Here is a 19,282-nt window from a genome sequence, read left to right on the forward strand (position 1 = left end):
CCGGTTTTCTGTGTTTCAAACAAGTTTCCCTAAGATAAAGCCTTGAAAACCATGTGACACAATTTAAATATTAATCGGTCCATGTGTAAAATGAATGCCTTTTATTTATTCCTAAGAAATGCCATCTCTGATCTGTGCATAAATATACTTTTTCATTCAGAGGCTGACCTTAACTTAGTGTTCTGTAATAATTATATTTTAAAACCTTATATTAACAAATTTAACCTCTTTCTTGGCATTAGTGTTCTGGGTTCAGTGTTCTGTAGAGCAGTGTATTCATTTACAGAACATACACAGAAAATACTTTTGTGATGAAGTATGCTTATACCTGGCTAGTTGAGTAGATGATGAAGCTGTTTAAAAGTGTTTTCAGTGCTTCTTTAGACAAACATAAGAAACCTACATTCCTCTTGTCCTTACGCCTCCAAAGTCATATTCATCTTCAGTTTGATTTTCATCTTTCCTTTGATAGGACTTTAGCACTACCATTTGTTAACCATGGCATACACCTGAACACCAGGGAATGTATTCTGCAGTCGGTATTACATTTCCATGTTTATCAGTCATGATTTTCCACGTACAACGAGGAGAGGCATTCACAAGTTTTGTGAAATAGGTACAGTATCTGATTATAGAATCTCCTGAATACTGTGTTCAGTGACTTTAAACAGTCTTTTAAGAGAAAATACATGTTGCATTAGTTTGCTAGTTTTCTGTACCTGAGGGTCTGTCTGCTTTTTACATGTCTGACTATGGATTCAGTTTCTTGGCAACTGCTTGTTGATTATATTAAAAAGTTGTGTGGAGATTTCTGTCAGGATCCAGAGATGAGAGAGGACTGCTGCTGAGCTGTGCTTACAGATACCAGGGTACAGGTTGCTTGCTTAAATTAAGGCATGGGCCAACTAAACATAATTGCTGCAAACACCTGCCTGATCAGTAGCAGAAAGTCTCCCTTATTAACCGAACCAGTATTACTCACTTTGTGGGCTTTAAGACTGCATCTAGTGATAAATAAACCAGGGTCAGGAGCAGGCTGAGGCAGTGGAGTGTGATCCTCCGTGCTGTGTGAGAGGTCGCATGTTGTTCCCTATAATTTTTTTTCTCCCCACAGCAACTGCTGCTACATCTGGCAAAAGGGTGCGTGCCTGGTGGCATCGCCCTGGTCAGCAGTATCAGCACAGCTACCCTGTCTTTTGGGAATGGGCTGGAGATGGGGAAGGAGAGAATTTTGCCAGGTGGATGCTAAATTATGCTGTGCCACCTTGCTTCAGAGCCAGGGAATGATGTCCAAGCTGTTTAATTAGTGACGTGTATGTAGCCTGAGACACAGCGGGATGGAGAGGCAGGAGAGACTTTGAAATGGGTGCATATGTGGCTGCCAGCAGACGTAGTCAGGAGCCCGTGAATCGCAATGTTTGTGGTAATGGTAAAATTTTTGTAGCCCACATAGTTTTGTTCGATTTTATTTATTTTTTATTATTCATTTTCTCCTCACCTTTCTGTTTAATAATAACAGATTGCAAAGACAGCTATTTTTGTTCCCTTTGCAAAAGGATTAGGACATAGTAAATTTTAAAAGATGAGAGGCCCTACACTGGGTAGATAAACGCACAGAGGGGTTAGTTTGTACCTGGTTAAGGACAGCTTTGCAATAGACCTACCCTGTGCAAGTGGTATAGAGGCATTTGGCAGCAGTGTGGTTTCGTGTTGGCTTGAACCACAGGTGAAAGTGTCCTGAGATGCGTACTGTTTAATGTGATTGAGTGAAGTACTTGTGCCATGTGGGAGGTAACAGCAATTCACTAAGCACACGTGCAAATGCCATGTGTGGATGCACTGACTCATGTTAATGTAATTACCTCATTGTAATTGAGTTAAGTACAATTGATTTAACAGTAGTGAAGATGAGCCCACAGTTACAGTCTAAAATGTGAGTTCATATTTGATTGTCAGGGTTACTGATTCTTGCAGGAGGCTGAAAATTTTCTTCACAATGAAGAATGAAGTGAATGAAGAATGTGCTTAACATTAGCCTCATCCACAGTCCGAGTGGAAATTACCCAGGATGGTAGTTTTCGTTTCCTTGGGTGTATTTTCCAAATACTGTGTGAGCTATCGATAATACACCTTTTGCAGAGTAGGAGGGATCAGCATGTTGTGCACAGCACCATTTTCTTTGATGAGCTGTTCTGTAGGCTGAGTTCTGATACTGAGGTAGAAATATCCTTTCTTATCACTTAATTGCTTTTGGGGAGGATCTCATGGCAATAATTTTTAAAGCCCTGTGGTTCCCTGCTCCACAAGCTTCATCTTTTCTCAGAAATTTTTTCATTCCTGCTTTATATTAGTTCCCAGTTACTAAGAAGCTCAGCTGTTTATCTAGACTTAGTCCAAGAGTGGTTGCCATTTCTAATTCAGTATGTTAGCATTTACTAATCCATGATTTTGGAGGCAATGGATGTGTGCAGATGACATGAGAAAGGGGTTCAAAAAATTAGTATCTTGATTGGCTCATCAGCTAACGAGCTTATCAGATAGGAATTGTATAGATTTGGTATATTATGTTAGTACAAATGGATTTGCTTCCCAGTGAAGTGGTCTGTACTGGTCTTTGTAGTTATTGATAGAAAGGTTTTGTCACAAATTCCAAATTTTCCATGAAGAGTTCATCTGTGTCCCTCTGAGTTCTGACCATAGTGTGTGACTGCTTTAATGAAACTTCCCACAAAGAAAAAATATTTTGAAATTACTATTATTTACTAAACTTAATTTATCTTCTAAAGGTTTAGGTGACTGGTACTCTCAGGGTCTGATTTGACATCACAGTTTAACCCATCGGAAGGAGCAGTCTTACCTGCTTTGCTCTTTCTGCACTGGCCCAGGCTCCAGCATGAGTCAGTTCAGCAGGCTAAACCTGTTTTAAAAACAAAACAAACAACCCCCCAAAAAAACCCATGCCTTTTTTGTAGAATTAATTTTGTGCTGGCATTGCTACCTAAACTAGTAATGACTCAGATGAATGTCAAACCTGGTACACGGGGTGGAGGAAGGAATCTGCATCTGCAGCTGGGAAGAGCAGAAGGGAGCTGCTCCTGTTTCCCGAAAAAAACATAATTTAAATTAAAAATTATGTTAACGAGTTTATATGCGTAATTCTAATATTTTAGTTTTGTTGTCATTCCAGAAATACTTGGTTTCTGAAAATAGTCTGTATGTATCTACATAAAGATATCCCTATCCCTGTCTTTGTCCACACATACTCTTAGGAATTTAGTAATATATTGTAGATTCAAGCTGCTGTTTAAAGAGCCAGATATTTTTATTTTACAAACAGTTCATTTTTATTTTATGAACAGTAATGTTTTGTTTGGTTTGGTTGGTTGGTTTGTTTTGTTTTTAAGAACCAAAATGTCATATTTGGCCAAAAACTTGCCTGGATAGCTTCTCATATTAAGTTAAATGGAGCAGAAAACAACAGAGACAAAACCAAAACATTACATGTAATTGTGACTACAGGTTGTTACAGCATAAAACAATTAGTATATATTTTAAACCTAAGCACCTTATTAAGGATATTACTGTTCTTTTTATTAGAAATTCCAGTTAAGCCCTGAAGTTGAAGCATGTTAAGGAAGCTAAAAATATTCGTGATGTTTAGATAGCATATGATTGAGTCAGAAGGTTTTCAAGACTTGCGAACAGGCTGTATCAGAAACAATGCAGTGTTACTATTTGATGTAGAAAAAGGAACACAAAAGAGATGCAACAAATGTTTTTGTATGTAACAGGTCATTCATCATGGTGAGTGAGAGTTTTTCAAATTTCAGAAAAACACCATTGATGGTGTTTTTTTCAGAAAAACACCATCTATCTGGTAGTGACAGTTTAAACTCTGAGACTTGGTGAGTGAAGCTCCTGTTGGCTTGGCTGAGTTTTACCCAGCTTTGAAGCAGGGAGGCATTTTGATCAGTGAAAAAATTAGCTATTCCTATGGAGTCAAGGGCTTGGACACCTACAGTTGTTTGAACATCAGTAACTGTAATTGAGACCAAGCCTTGTCTAAATCTTTGTATAGACAAAACCAATGTTTCTGCTTTATGTCTTATTCTCGGGGGGGGGGGGGGGGGGGCGGGCATGGCAGAAAACCAAAGGGACCAGTGCAAGGCGGGGGACTCTGTGTATTGAAATAAACTAGTGTCGTTTGCAGTGCAAGCAATCCAGACCTCCAACAGGCAAGGTCTTTTTAAGAATACTCAAAACCCTGTCCTCCTAACAAAACTTTTGCTCCCAGAACAGGGAAGCATCGCGTGTTACAAGCACTGAGGCAAGTTGCCTTGCTAGCCTGGGTGGGCCTTTCCAGGGCTGAATCTTCGACCCAGCTGCTTCCTGGCCCTGAGTCATCCTGTCTGCTGTGAAAGGATCCTGCAATGCTTCTGCTCAGTGTCAATCCCAGCAAGTGCAACTGGGCTTACAAGCTGCCATTTTATTCCCTTAAGAGCAGTGATGTGGTAATCAGTGACCAGAAATGACCTTCAAACAGAAGTATAATTTTTATAGAACAAAAAGCAACAGAGAGAAAAGGATCTTAAAATCCATGAGCCAGAGAGTGTGTGAATGAAGTGCTATGCTATGTAATTTCCTGGGCTAAGTAATGCCCAGTTTCTCTCGATGGCTGTGGTGGAGTCTGTTTGGGCCAGTCCATCTTTCTAGTTTCTTAACAGTGACCCTGCCCTTTCCATTGAGAAGGGCCTTTCTCACTCTTCAGTGTTTGTTTTTAATTTCCAATTGGAATATTGATGTCACTTCATCCTGGATCCTAGTATTTGTCCAAGTTGTTGCTTGCTGCTTTGCTGGGCTGTTCTTATGTGGACTGCTGCTAGAGAGCTTTCTGTCACTGCCCTGGCCTTGTGCTTACTTGATTGATCATATGTAGCTGGTTCTGTGTCCCTTTCACCAGACAACAAATGACTTTGCAACTGGTTTTGGTTTTATATGTGCTAGGCCCTCATTCTGAATCATATCAGGCAATGAAAAATGGATTGGATAAGTGTGTTATTTCCCAGGAGAGATACCTGTGGCTTAGGTGTCTGTGAGTACATTCACAGTATATGTTTTCTTTGATGAGAGAGAAAGTTTTTTAGATGCCTACTTTCCTTCTGCACCCTTTGGAAGACAGGGCAGAGGGATTGTTAGTTTTTAAAAGCTGCATTCACGGGACAGCAGTCAATCCCCAAGAAAGCTTTTCATTCATTTTAGGTTATGTCATTTGAGAAAAAAAACTCAGGTCTTAAGCTGTGCTGGAGTATCCATTTGGTAGTTTATACTTTAACTCTCTTCCTAAATCAACAGCTGAACTGAAAATATGAACATTTTACTGATACAAGACTAATTCTTGCATCTTCAGCTGCTCATTGTTTTAGTTGCTTACAGGAGGGAAGCCTGAGGTCTTGAGTCTGTGGAGAATCATGCATCTCCCAGCTCTGTGTCTGTTTTCATGGTGTCTCTTTTCTATGCATTTAAATGCCCTAACTCTGCCAGGAGCTGTCCCCTCCCTCTCTTTTAAGTTTCTCATGCTTGTTAGCCTCAGGGGCTTAATTCTCTGGAAGCACCGAGGGTGATTAATCAAGCTAATTTGTGTTAACTTTAAAAAAACCAAACAACCTGACTTTAATTTTGTGTAGTCTTGACTTTCTATTTTCTTGTTAATGTTTTTGTGGAATTTCTTATCTCAAAAATATCTTGCCTGTCTACATAACAGACATTTACGCACCTGATTACTCTGAAGAATATTCCTGTGTCCACAGAACAAAGCCAGCTGTAAGGATTCCCACATGGTATATGAACTGCAGAAATTTCACAGGTGACTAATCATGAACATAATCTTATGCTTTCCTTGCATTCTTAAAATAACTGTTCACATGACATAGTGGTCATGTCTAAGTGGTCTGGGAGGTGCAGAAGTACTGTGTAGCTATAAAGAAAAAAGCTGTTTTACTAACTTGTCCTTAAGATCCATTGAATTGAAGGGGTGTATGTTTCAGAAAGTGAGATAGATTATGTAGGATTGGCCTCAAAATGATTTATGTCTGTTCACCTGAACAGATGTAGGAAAGTCTCCTAAGTTTTGTGGTTGTTTTTTTCTTCCCTATGTCTCTGTCCACAAGCATGTTTTGCTCATGAGCAGAATGTTTACCTAGCCTACATGGTCCTGTAGACCATGTTATTTATCTGTATCTTGGAAGAGGCGGTGGTTCGTCTGTCATAACTGTCCTGTGTGAGTTTTTTCCTGGGGTATGGAAGCACATTCTGAGTATGCTTCAAGCTCATGGTGTCCAGTGTCTTGACCAGCTGTGATCGTATTGTGGTGCCTGCTGGGTACATTGCTGCACAGCCTGCCAAGTCTTCATGCAGTGCTTTATGCAGCCTCATATCCACACTTGGATAATCGTTGTGTTCTCTGACACTGAAAAGGTGGTGCAAAAGCTTTGTCATCTTCTCTCTGCTGGGTAAGGTGGTGATCAGCTTCTGGAATTAGTGCACTACTTCTTTGTGGATAGAGCCATTAGTAGTGTATTTTTTGAACCTTTAGAATACCAAACAATCAGGTTAAATTTGTCAGCATAGTGAACAGAAATGCAAGAGCTCTGCCACAGAACATTTTCTTAGACTGCGCCTGTCTAATTAGAGACATATTTATTGCGTTATCCAAAACTGCTGGAACTTTTTTCCCGGAGGAGGTCTTAGCCTCACTTGGGTATCAATACCTTCTTTGTCCTTCAGTCAATGAAATTCTTATCTGCTCATCTATTTATGCCTTTAATCCTACATGTGTCTCATAAGAGAAAACGAGACGCTCCATTGTTCATGTTCCCATCTGGCCGAGGCAGGCAGGTCTGCTCCCCAGCTCATCCCTGTGCACCCCCTGTACAACCCCAGGGCTCTCAGGCCTCCTCTCTCACGCCAGGAGGGGGATGTGCAATCCAAAATTGTATTTCCTCCCTGTCATTGTATGGAGCCTGGATGACTCCTGACACCTGGTAGATCCTGCTTGTCCCCTTTGTTATCTGTAACAGTTTTGAGTCTCCACCTTCAGGTGGAGATAGTTTTTGACTGAGTGAGCAAAATCTGACTCAGATTAAAAAGTGAGCGTGTTCTCCAGCTATCCAAGCCTGGTGGAAATAGAGCACAGTGTCTACTCTGTGTTCTCGCTACCGGTACTTACAGCTTCTCTAATTCTATGTTACAGTACTTTCAGGGGTCTAATTAAGGTGGAACATGAACAGCCTTTCAGGTGGGACTGCCACTCGTGTTGATGACAGTCTACTTGCTGCTACTGTATTTTTGGGAAGTGGTGTGGTATTTTGGGGATTGCAGAGGACAGTAGTAACAAATCTTCCCTGAGGATTCACCATGTTCCTACTCAAGGTTTTCAAGTTATTTCACATAACAATTTCATCTACCATCTTCCAAAACCAGATTTACCAAAAGCTGAGTGGCCTAGTTTCGGCTGTGATAGAGTTAGTTTTCTTCCTAGTAGCTGGCCTAGTGCTGTGTTTTGGATCTAGTATGAGAATAATGTTGATAACACACTGATGCTTTAGTTGTTGCCGAGTAGTGCTTACAGTAAGTCAAGAACTTTTCAGCTTCTCATACTGCCTTGCCAGCAAGTAGGCTGGGGGTGCACAAGAAGCTGGGAGGGGACACAGCCAGGACAGCTGACCCCAACTGACCAAAGGGATATCCCATACCATATGATGTCATGCTGAACAAAAACTGGAGGGGTTGGCAGGGGAGGCGCGGCTGCTGCTTGGGAGCTGGCTGTGCATCGGTCAGTGAGTGGTGAGCAATTGCATTGTGCATCATTTGTTTTGTACATTCTTTTATCATCATTATTATTATTTTCCCTTCCTTTTCTGTCAAGGGTGAATTATTTATAGCTTGGACATAGATAGTTTTTCAGTTTTTCCTAGTAAGTTTACTTCACTGCATCTCCAATTTCACTGCATCACCACAGCTATTTGTACCTATAACTGAGAGTCAAAGACTGCACAAATGGATGTTGACCCATGTTTAGGTGAATCTACTGGTAATCATTAGAGTTCATTTAACCAGAGCTTGAACGACTGCTCGCTAGCCTTCCTTCTCTTGTGCCTCTTCTCCCAGTGGGATACCTCTGTGGAAGCTGCTGGTACAAGAATGGGGCACATGCATCCAGTGTAAGTACTGCCTGGATTAAAAAAGCCTTTGTGGTTAAATACTGCAACATACCTGTTCCCCCGTAGCATAATATGTACAAGAGGAGTTTGCAGAACTCAAGTTGCTGACAAGTAATTTTTTTTCTGCCAGCAAGAGCTTTCTAGCTAACCTTTTATTATACTTTGTAAAGGGCACCTTGTGTGGCCTAGTGTTTAATTCGGCCTCTGATTTATCTATTTGATCAAGCTAGGTGATGGAGTTGGCTTTAAATTACACGTGCATTTGCGCATGCACATACACGTATATAAGCTGTGATAAGGGAAAACTGAGTTTGTACAGTCAAGGAGGAAAAAAATTAGAAAATACTGAAGATGAAGTTGCACATGCCACTGCAAGTCTAACCCCTTTATACTTCTCTTACTTTTAATTTGTACTTACTTGATTTTATGATCACCTCCTACCGCCCCCCCAACATAATGTTTCATGCTTTTAGCTACAAATGGCTGCATCTTACACAGCCGGAAAATAAATGTTGGTATGAATATGGTCATGAGATGTTACTGAAAGGAGTCTAAATAAAGAAATAATACATGGAATTTATTGTTTCCCACAACTCAGCTGTGTTTCTTGCATCTTAGTTACTATGCGATGTACCTCTGATTTTAGCCTTTGTGCAGTTTTCTCTTTCAAACAGTCCAATAAAAACAGAGCCTGGAGTTTGTTTACTTCTAGTATTAAAAGCAAACAGCTCAGGGAGGAGGCAACTTTTATTTGATCTGTAAAGGAGTAATATAGATGGTAGAGATTTCAGGCTGTATTTTATTTATCGTGAGTTTCAGTTTTTTGGGGGTACTGAGCTGTTGGTGTGGGGAGGTTTGGCAGCTTTCACTGATCTTAGGCAGTCTGTGAGACCAGACTGTTGCATTAATGCAGCAGAAGGACTGAGTGGAAACATAAGTACGTTGTAGTGAAAAGACTTCAATTTTTATACAGTTCTGTTTTTCATCCCATATAAGTGTAATGTTATGAGGAGTAAAAGTCTTCGGCCAGAACCAAGGGGAATAAAATCATTACGTAGAGAACGGTTTTATGTTTATTTCTATTGTACCTATCTGTAATAACTTCTCAGAAGTTAAGAAAACATAACTACTGCAAAGCCAGCATCCTTGGTCCTGCGATACCTTGGCCTGGAAAGGGTATTTGGAAACGAAGATACTTGTTCGTTGTTCGCTCTCCCTTCGTCAGCCAGGATCTGTACCCCTGACAGGCAGCAGAAACCTGAGTGTGCCACCTATGCCACTGGTGCCCTATGAAACAATGTGCTTTTAGTATTGAAAGAAGGATGGGGGAGAGTCTACAGCTCAAATCATGATATCGAAAGGATATTACTAGGGGATGCAGCTAAACCATAAATGTGTGTTTGGAAGGATTTCTCCTGTGGATTTGCCTTATAACTGCATCAGAACTAGTCACCTGCCTGTGTTTCATAATGAGATGTCTGGCATGTCTGAGGTGTAACCAACCCACAAAAGCAAACAAATTCAGAGTTAACAGGCTGATCTTTCTGGGTCTGCTCTCCCCCATGAGTGTTGATGGGAGCTGTGTCAGCAGATTGTAAGAGGAAGGACTTGTCCTTAAGGAACCCCTTTGTGTCTTCCTGCTGCAGCTGGTCTGACCCTCTTTCAGGAGGCCTCAGAAAACATTTACATTCTTTGGCAGAGCATGCTAAAATTAGGGCATAAAAATGACAGATTCAATATTGGAATCTTAAGTAATATTTAAGTAGTCTTGCATTGTGTAATCTGAGCAGAAGGCAACATTACTGTCATTTGATTAATGCGGTTGTATGCGTGATATTCCAGTTTCACAATTACTTCCTCAATAAATATAATCATAACTATAGTAATAAGATACTATTTTAAAAGTAAAGTTTTTCAAGTGTTTGAGTACTTCCCCAATACCTATGCTAATAAATTTAAATAGTTTATCTTTTATAGTTAAAATCCTTTGTCCTCTTCCACAAAAATCACTTTAATCTGCCTTCCGTTTACTTTAGAAGGGTTTTGCCTTAAATGCTCTTTTCTCTTTTGTATCGCTGTAAATTCAGAGGTGTTTCATTGAAACGGGGGACCTGTCCTTTGTAACAGAATATAGCTTGTGCTTTGATAACAGAAGTGGCTCTGAACCAACCGTTTCTGTGAGCTTTTAAAATGCAGCTGCTTAGAGAACTAGTTCACAGTAAAGTTACAAATTAAATACTCTCCCAAATAGTAATTTAAAGGTGCTGCTAAGTTCAAGTTACTTTTTGAATCATCAACATTATCTCCTCCTACTGCTGTGGATTTCTAAAAAATAATTTAATTCGAAGTCACCCACTCATTTCCTGTTATGTCCAGACCATGTTAGACACTTATTACTAGTTTCACTGCTCTCTAGTACCTTAACTGTCATGTATTTAGGTGATCTGCCACTCCCTTCCCTCCAAAAAAAAAAAAAAAGTGATAAAGGTTTCAAATATAAAATAACCTTGTGCTAAGTATTCCTCCAAGAAAAAAGTGTTCTTCTATTAAAATATCTGAATATCTAATCAATATTTGTAATACTGATAAAATGGTATCTATTTAAGATTTGGCTGACTATAACTTTAAGTTGGTAGAACTGATGGGATACTAGATTATCTAGTACTAGATTAAAAAAAATGAAAAAATTAGTAAATGTATAGTCGGCTGTACAAGAATAGCTAAGGAGGATTAACCATAAGAAAGCATAGAAATACTAGAGAACTTGAATCATAAGTCAGGAATTGTTAATACAGTGTAAATGTTGCTGTTTAATTTTGCTTTGATAGTAAAGGAAAAAGTGTTTTGTTTTTACAGTATAGATAATGTTGTGAAAATTACTACAACTTAAAAATAAACCAGCCCCAATAAAAATTTCAGCCTGTTTATCACTTCTTTGCTTTAGGAGCAATGACATTTGAACCCCTCCAATTTTGTCAGATATTCTTGTCTTATTTTTGTGTGCATGGTGACTTTGATTTTAGTAAACAAATATTCTAAATTTTATTTTTGTGTTTCACTTGTATATTGGCATTTTAAATAAACTGAATTAAAAATAAACAGTAAGTGTAGGTTCTGAACTCCAAATGACTTAGCAGCGTTGGTGTATTGCATATTGATAAACCATGCCTTCTTGTATCATTTGTGCAGGACCTTGCACGGTGCAATGTGAGTCCTCAGTGGGAACCAAGGACACCTGTACCATGAAAGTAAAAACAATATTTGCCCAAGAGCTTGAGAATAGTTCTAGAGAGGTTCCTGTTTACAAGATAATGGATTTTTATCTTGGGATTGCTTAGGGCATAGTTTAGGGAGTTTAGACAACTCCCAGTTGGCTAAAATACCATCCATGCTCACTCACTCCCCTGTTCTCTGGCTCACAGTAGCTTTCAAGCAGACAGCTTTTTTCTCTCTGAAGAATTAGAAGAGCTCATTGAAGCATGGAGGGGCTTTGCGCTAATGAAGCTGATGGTAGTTTTCAGAAAGCATCCTCCACAGCAGGGGTTTTGGGTTTCTGAGGCAAGGACACATGAGGTTGTAATCGTGGCACTGTGTTGGGCTGGCGGGCTCTGTTTCTCAGCCCAGGGCCTGAGAGAGGAGGTGGTGGTTGTGGTGGCATGAGGACAGTTCTCTGGGCTCCAACCTATAGGTAGCTGGGACCAACCAGAGGAGAAGAAGAAAGAAAAGGAGGTAGTGGCAGGGGTGGACTGCTAGCACAACCCAAGTCAGGACTGGGCTGTAAACCCTTGTTCCCCTTGTTCTGCTTCCAGGACTTGAGCTGCTCCTGTACCTTTGCAGCCTAGGAAGAGACGGTAGTTGACTCTTCTGCAGCTTTGAGAACCTGTAGCGACTGTAACTGTCAGCCACTTCTTTTCCGCAGGTCAGTTTTAGCTTGAATTGTCAGCCAGGCCATTGCCCTAGCCCATTCCTTGTAGGCTACCACCGCTGGTTTTTCGGCATGGCCTAGCCCTTCCGCCACCCTGTACCCTGCTCCTTGAGAAAGTCAAGTTGCTGAGTTTCAACACGATCCAACCACCATCCTCTCTCTTACCTCCATTCTTCCCACCCCACAGTCCTACCTCAGCTTACTGCTCACAAGTAAGATCTTTTCTGTCCTGGGTATGTATTAGCCTGTATCTACAAACACAACCAGCTACCCTCTCCCCAACTGCTGGTCCCCTGTTGGTCTGCAGAGTTGGTAGCTACCTGTTACACCATGCTTCAGGAAGAGGCAGGTTGGTATAATCGGGATATATTCTGCCATGAGAATAGGGTGAGCTGAACTGTCTTAACAGGTTCAGGACTCACTCTGTACTGCTGACTTGCTGAATCTTTTGTATGAAATGCCTTTTTTCAGTGTCAGCCTGTGGCTTCTGTAGTTGCCCGCAGTGTTAGCTGTTACTCTGTTTACTGGTGAGCTGCAAACCACTCAATTTTCTCATGTAAAGCTGGGATGCAAAAAGGTGGCTGAACCACTTTCTCAGTATTTTCCTGGTACTATTTTTCATTACTGGTATCCAATTTAAAGGTTAACCTTTAAATTGGGACAGCTGGGGACAGCTTCCCAGAGATGGATGTTAAGGGTCTGCAGTAAGAAAACATAACTCTCTTTCAGGCCACTTTTTATGCAGGGGAAGGGAAAGGTGCATGTGCAGGGAGAGATCCTGCTACACCTGAATTAGCAGAGCACAGTCTGGGCCTGATTTCTTTTTAATTATATGCAGTCTCTTGGGATGGCAGGAGGTGGTGAGGAAGGTGGATAGGAAACCTTTATATAGCTAAAACATCTCCTGGCATAGGGGATTGTCATTCCTATGCATGGGGGTGTATAGAGGAGCACAGAAACGAAGCTTATAGACATTGTAGGGCAGGCTTGGAAAATAGAGGTGCTGCAGTTGTTTCTGAAAATGTGTTTAACGACACCAGAAAGGTGTAATAAATCTGGAGGAAACTGTGGTTTAGTTTTAGGTGAAATAACTCTATCATTGAGTCTGTGCTTTCTACCAGAGTACATTTTCAGTACTTGAAAAATGCAGCAAACTGTGTGGGTTGTACATTGTGCCTTCCTGTGCTTTTGCACTTCCACGTGTCTTTATAGGATGATCTACGTTGAAATCAGCTGATTTCTAGATCTATTAGAGGAGAACTGTGTTCCAGTATATTCAGTGTGCTTTCTAAAAAGAGTGAATTGCAGCCATACTGTGTTCTGTCCTCACCATTAAACTCATAGGAGAGACGCCAGACAGGAGACAGCTCAGCCACATCCATCACGCAGGTTTCACTGTATTTGTATCCCTTGTGGAAGAAATGAGAGAACTGGACTTGGTGGCATTCATGGATTTTCTGGTGGCCCACACTTTTTTCCTTATTTCTTTCTTTTTCTTTTTTTTGGGGGGGGGGAGGGCGTTGCTTGCCAGAAAGGAGCGAGGGGGGAGGTCTAGGACTCTGTGTTACACCTCCTTTTTTCAGGTAATAGGAGATGAGCTGCAAGAACAGCTTGTTTTGACCTGTGCTTTGGAGTTTTTAACAGAAAGGAGGCTTGAAAAATACTCTGCCTAGGTGGACACAACAAAAGTACGCAGCTCACCGTGGTCATGAATTTTTCAGTGTGCAGCATGTGGTCAGGGGAAGAGATACAATGTGCCCGCAGTCTAGCCATGCTAGTTTTCTCCCCCATCAGGAAGTTTTGCACTTGACACTTCACTAAAATGAATTGAATATCGGGGTGCCTTGGAGAGCCTGTTCATCTGGATCTCAGGCCCTTGTCTCATGAAAGAAGGAAAAATGGGAAAAAGTGCCTCCTCCCAGTGAAAATAGAGTCTAATCTGCCCTATTTATTGATTGCATAAAAGGTCATGTTTGTTTGTTCCTAATTTTTGTAGAAAGAGCCTTTGGGTTTCTGCAAAACTGCCTTACAGCAGATGAGTATTTGGAACAGAAAATGAGGTGGTTTCAGTTGCATGAAGTGACTGTGCTTGCCTGAGGGTGGAATAGCTCAGTGGCGAGTGAAGGAAGGGAAGGGCCTCCATCCTGGGGGGATCTGTGGGGCTCCCAAAGGCAGTGTGGTCAGCCAGTAGCGAGGGAGCACTTGTGAGGAGGGAGCTTGGAGGTGTTTGACCATTGGGAGACTGTCAAGAGAAGATGATTCTCAGTGGGTGGACTTCAGAGGGTATTCTAACCTGTCTGGGGTTAACAGTGTGATTTCAGGAGATCACTGAGGCAGTGTCAGTGGTAGACTGGCAAGGTGCTGCATAGGATGGCCTTACCTGCCATGGCTACACACTCGCATGGCTTCTTTTGAGGTGTGCTGGTGGGTTTTTTTTGACTCAATAGAACTGACTCAGGGAGCAGAAACATAGCAGAAAACCTGACATTACCAAGAAGAGATAAACGGTTTTCTTCCTGAGTCAATGTGAGACTGAGGTGGGGGAAGAGGAACTGTCCCTTTGAATTGACTGAACTGAGTCCTAAAACTCTCTCTTGTGCCTAGCATGACTGATGAGAAAATACTTAAACTAAGAAATGGGAGAAAAGGCTGGCTTGATTTTCACGCCTGGTATTAAAGCACAGAAGAAGGAAAATTGGGTAAATGAGAATTGCATGTGCAGTAACACAAATGGCCTATGCAAAGGAGCAAAGGAAGGGCAAAAACTAGTAGTAGAAGACTAGTGTAGGTGCTACATTAAAAAAAAAATATACTTACTATAGCGAGAAACGAGAGTGAGGTCAGGGATGAACAGCAAATGAGATGTTTATTATCCAGGCTCTTTTCATTAGTATACAAAACTAGAACAGCTGGTGCTGAATGTGTAACCAGATATAGAGGCAGTGGAAACATGGTCAAATAGCATTCACGGCCTGAACACAAATACTGAAAATTATGCGGAAAATTAGTAAGGTGTCGTGAATGAAGTGGCACCATGTAAAGAAACAAACAGTAGCATGGACACGGTAGAATCTGTTTGATCAAAATCACTTTGGGAAGGAATTATGAAAGAACTGTTGTAGACCTCTACAGTCTTACAATCCTAAAGCTTAGGATTTATCTGCAGACAATGTAATAACAATACTATGAGAGAGGAATACTAATAGGAATAGTAACATTATAGGTAGGCTATGTAGTAGGCCAGATCTATATTTAAGCACAAATTATATTAGAACGATGTGATACGTCTGTACATGGCACTCAGTAGTTTTCTTACCAAAAGAGTAATTCAGAATAGAAGTTGTGTTATTTTGGACTTGGAAGGAATTGCTGACCTTATAGAAAACCTGATTGTTTAAAAAATGGAGACAAAACATGAACTGGGTTAATTTGGTTTAAGTTAAATGGGATGATAAAAAGTCAATAACAATTCTTTTAAGGCAAACATTTGTTAAATTAGGAGAACTGGTTAGTGAACATAGGTGAGCTGAAGTATTGGAGGCTTAAATGGAGAAAAGTTTCAACTTGAATCCCAAGTAAAGGAAAAGAATTGTGGGAAATTACCTAATCCTTCTAGCAGAGAACCTTCTCCTGGGAGGGCTATTGGTAGAGAAAAGGTAATGCGAAAGGAAGGAGGAGTAGGTTATCAAAAAGCAAGTCACTTCTTGGAAGTTATGGTGGAACAAGAACTGAAAGTATTAAGCTGAGTTAGAATTTACTTAAAGTTCTTAAGAGTTAAAGCAGTTAGTAAAAGTTTCTTTAGACATATAAATAAATTGAGAAGAATTTTTTCTGTTGTATAGGGAGGGTGGTTTTGAATTAAGAGAGACCGAGCCTTTTATTCAAAAGCTAAATAAATACCTTTGCACACTTCTCAGTAAGAACAGTAACAGTGTGGGGACAGCGACAGGATGATGAATGGGAACAAGGTTATGAACATGACTACGGTCGAGGTGGAAATTCAAGACAGAAACAAATTCCAAGTAAATACAGATGTGAAATTGCAGTGTACCAGCTGCATTGTGGTAACTGCCTACGTACCAGTTCTTTCCCTACTGTAAAGTTACTTGCAGTAGCTTGCCCTATCTAATAAACATTATATACATGTAGTGTACATGGCTCTTCATTGCCTAAGAGCTGAAGTGCAAATCTTTGAGAAATAGAGTGTTTTATAGCTTTATTTTTATTATAGCTTTATTTTTCAAGTTAATTTATATTATGTTGAACTTAAAAAAATATTTGTAATACTACAGATTTTTCTTTTTTACATAAAATATTAAGGAACACATTCTGATCTCAGAAGTTGCCATTTCCACTGTGTATGCCCTGGAGCTCACTGAACCTTTCTGTGAACAGATTTAGCTCACTGGAAAAAAAAAAAGTCTATCCCTGTTTCCTCTTGCTCTTATCATCCCCCTCCTTTTTAAACCGAGTTTGTTTCCTCTCAGATCAGTGAGTTAAATTGGCTTATGGCAAGGACCGAGAAGTGCCAGATTTGGTGCAAGGTAGGCCTCTAGGAGCAGGAAAAAGCCCTTGAGGTCAGTGGGAGCAATGGCGAGTTGTCTTGTGGGAACCTGGCCTTCAAATTCTGTGTTGGTGCAGCAGAGCTGCACATTGCTCTCGGAAGGGCTGCTGTTCAGTGTAGTGGATTTTTTTGTTTGTTTTAGCACTCTGTCTGCAAAAATACATGATCTTCGCAAACATCCTAAAATGAACTTTTGGGGGACAGCAAAAGTCCTTGCAGCAGGACTTGTATCATGCAACTGATAGTATTTTGCAGTGCTTCCCCTAACATTTGCAGTGTACAACAGTTAAATTCTGGTTTTGTCCTAATGCAGGTAAAAGCACTAGTATAGATCCAGTGTAAATTGTTTTAATTCTGTGTCCTCTTACTCTGTACTTACACTTTAGTCAAAGTTTGCTAGCTCTTGATGGAACTGTATGATGTCGTTTTGGAGAGAATTTCTTACCATCTTCAGTGCGGTTGGGCTTCAGGATATGCCTTCCTTCATGTCTGGATTTAATTGTAGATAATTTTGGAGGGAAAACCATGTTCTTACTTTGGGAAGCCCCGCATACTGGTGGCATCTGGTCATTGTACCGAGCAATCAATCAATCACTAGATAAAAAGGGGCAGAAATGAGAGATACAGAAAATAGACGATCTAAGCAAAATGCCACCAAATACACACCACCACCACCACCACCCACCCCCCCACCCCACCCCAAGAATTTAATGTCTGTGACAGCATTTGTTCACAGCCCTGACTAGAAATGGCAAAGAAGTTGTGAGGAGGTGCTTGCTGGGACCCTGTTCTTCCTTTCCTCCCCACATGTTAACAAAAGTAATGCACATGTATCAGAGGCGATCGGGCCCCCGTAATGAGCCTTAATTCCGAACTTCCTTTCTTTTGTAGAGCCCGATGGGAGTTGTAAGCATTCCCTGACACTGCCCAGGAAATGGTACTTTTCTTTGGGACCATCTTGCCAATACAGTTTATATTTGTTATGTTTTGATTTTTGTTTTGTAGTAGGAAATGCTTTCCAAGAACTTGTGATCATGGATTTTTCCACTCTTATTCTTTGTTGCTAATACTCTTAACGAAATTGCCAGCATTTTGGACCAAGCTGTTAACTTGTGACAGAGGCGTGTGAGAGTTTACATTATAGGCTAAAATACCAAGAATAATAGGATACCTATTTAAAAAAAAAAAAGAAATGGCACTGTCAAGTTAAAAAAGAAAAAGAAAAAAGCTCTAGTCTGAAATGACTGTATTGACTGCTGGTAAAAATAACAGCAAAGTCTCTGAGAGCTGAAGGAGAGAGAAAGGAGGAAAAGCATGTTGCTTTTAAGTTTTTCCCTTTGTTCATTGGCGGTGTGCCCATACACCCCATTCACGGCTCTAGAAATGGTTCACTGACTTGAAACTCTTGCTGCTTTTAATTGTGTGGGGTTTATTTGTTTAAGTAATGTGAGGAAAATACTGAGCTAGGTCTCTCAACATTAAATTACCAACTTTACAGACATTTTTTGTCCAAGTCTTCAGACAAGTTAAGAGGGGTTCAGGTTTTAGATGTTTTGCTGGTTTCCAAATGCCATTTTTTTCACTATGGCTTTGAATTGTTATTGCACCCTCAGAGGATCTCACCATCAGCTGGCTGACAGCATGGTAGTATACATTTACACAGTAAGTCAGATGGCACCAAATCCATCTATAACATTGAAAAGCTGTTGAGGTATGTTCAAGGAGAGTACTGTGCAAGTCATTTGGAGTGTTTTTTTCAACATTTTCTGTTGTTGAAAGTGCTTGAAAAAACAAACATGCAAAAAATGTACACTTGCATAATATGTGATTTATGAAAGCATAATTGTTCCATTACTTGGACTTTTAAATATATTTAAAAATCCCTCTTGTAAATATAGTGCTTTGTTTGGAAATAAAAGTTCTGTTGCTAAAAGTGAAATGAGAAAATAAAAACATTTTAGAGTACTAATAATGCCCTGTTTTAGGTTACATTTTAAATAAGTACTTCTTTCTTTTGAAGTAAAGTAGAAGACATAAATGTTACGTGCATATCCAATGTCAACCTTTTGGCATTTGTTTTGTAACAGTGAAACTCAGAAAGGAAAAACACGTAAGTCTTGCTGAGACTTAACTGTATCTTCATGAAGTTGTAATTAAGCAAAAAGACAAAAGCATCCATGCCATGTTCAGTATTACTGAGAAATAAGGACTTATGCTTATGAGCTTGAGGTTACCCTTGTGATTAGCACCCATCTGTGTTGTCATGATTGTCTAGTTTTGGAACATTTAACTGTATGTTTTAGTTTGGGACAAAATACATGTTGTTCAGTTCTTTTGTTTTAACCAGGTTTTCCCTGGTGGCTGCTGAAGACTGAAGAGGTGTGGGTGGACCTGGGGATGGATTCACGCCACAGGCAGAATCTGTTGTTTCAGTTGATGAGTGGTGGCATCTTATTTGGGCGTATTCTGAACTTGGATGTTTCTTCATTGTGACAAAGATCCCCTTACTGCTATACAGACATTTCAAAGTGGAGGACTTGCTTGACAATATTGCCTTCCTGGGTGCTTTGTTTC

The 19,282-nt window shown here is 40.3% G+C and overlaps 1 protein-coding gene across 2 annotated transcripts in view; it reads left to right on the top strand.

Annotated features, from left to right (window-relative positions):
• Positions 1-19,282, top strand: part of LIN28B (lin-28 RNA binding posttranscriptional regulator B) — an 86,236-nt gene that overhangs the window by 22,114 nt on the left and 44,840 nt on the right. The gene's annotated exons all lie outside the window — the stretch shown is intronic.

Source organism: Mycteria americana, chromosome 3 (assembly GCF_035582795.1).
Source record: "Mycteria americana isolate JAX WOST 10 ecotype Jacksonville Zoo and Gardens chromosome 3, USCA_MyAme_1.0, whole genome shotgun sequence".
Taxonomy (NCBI): domain Eukaryota; kingdom Metazoa; phylum Chordata; class Aves; order Ciconiiformes; family Ciconiidae; genus Mycteria; species Mycteria americana.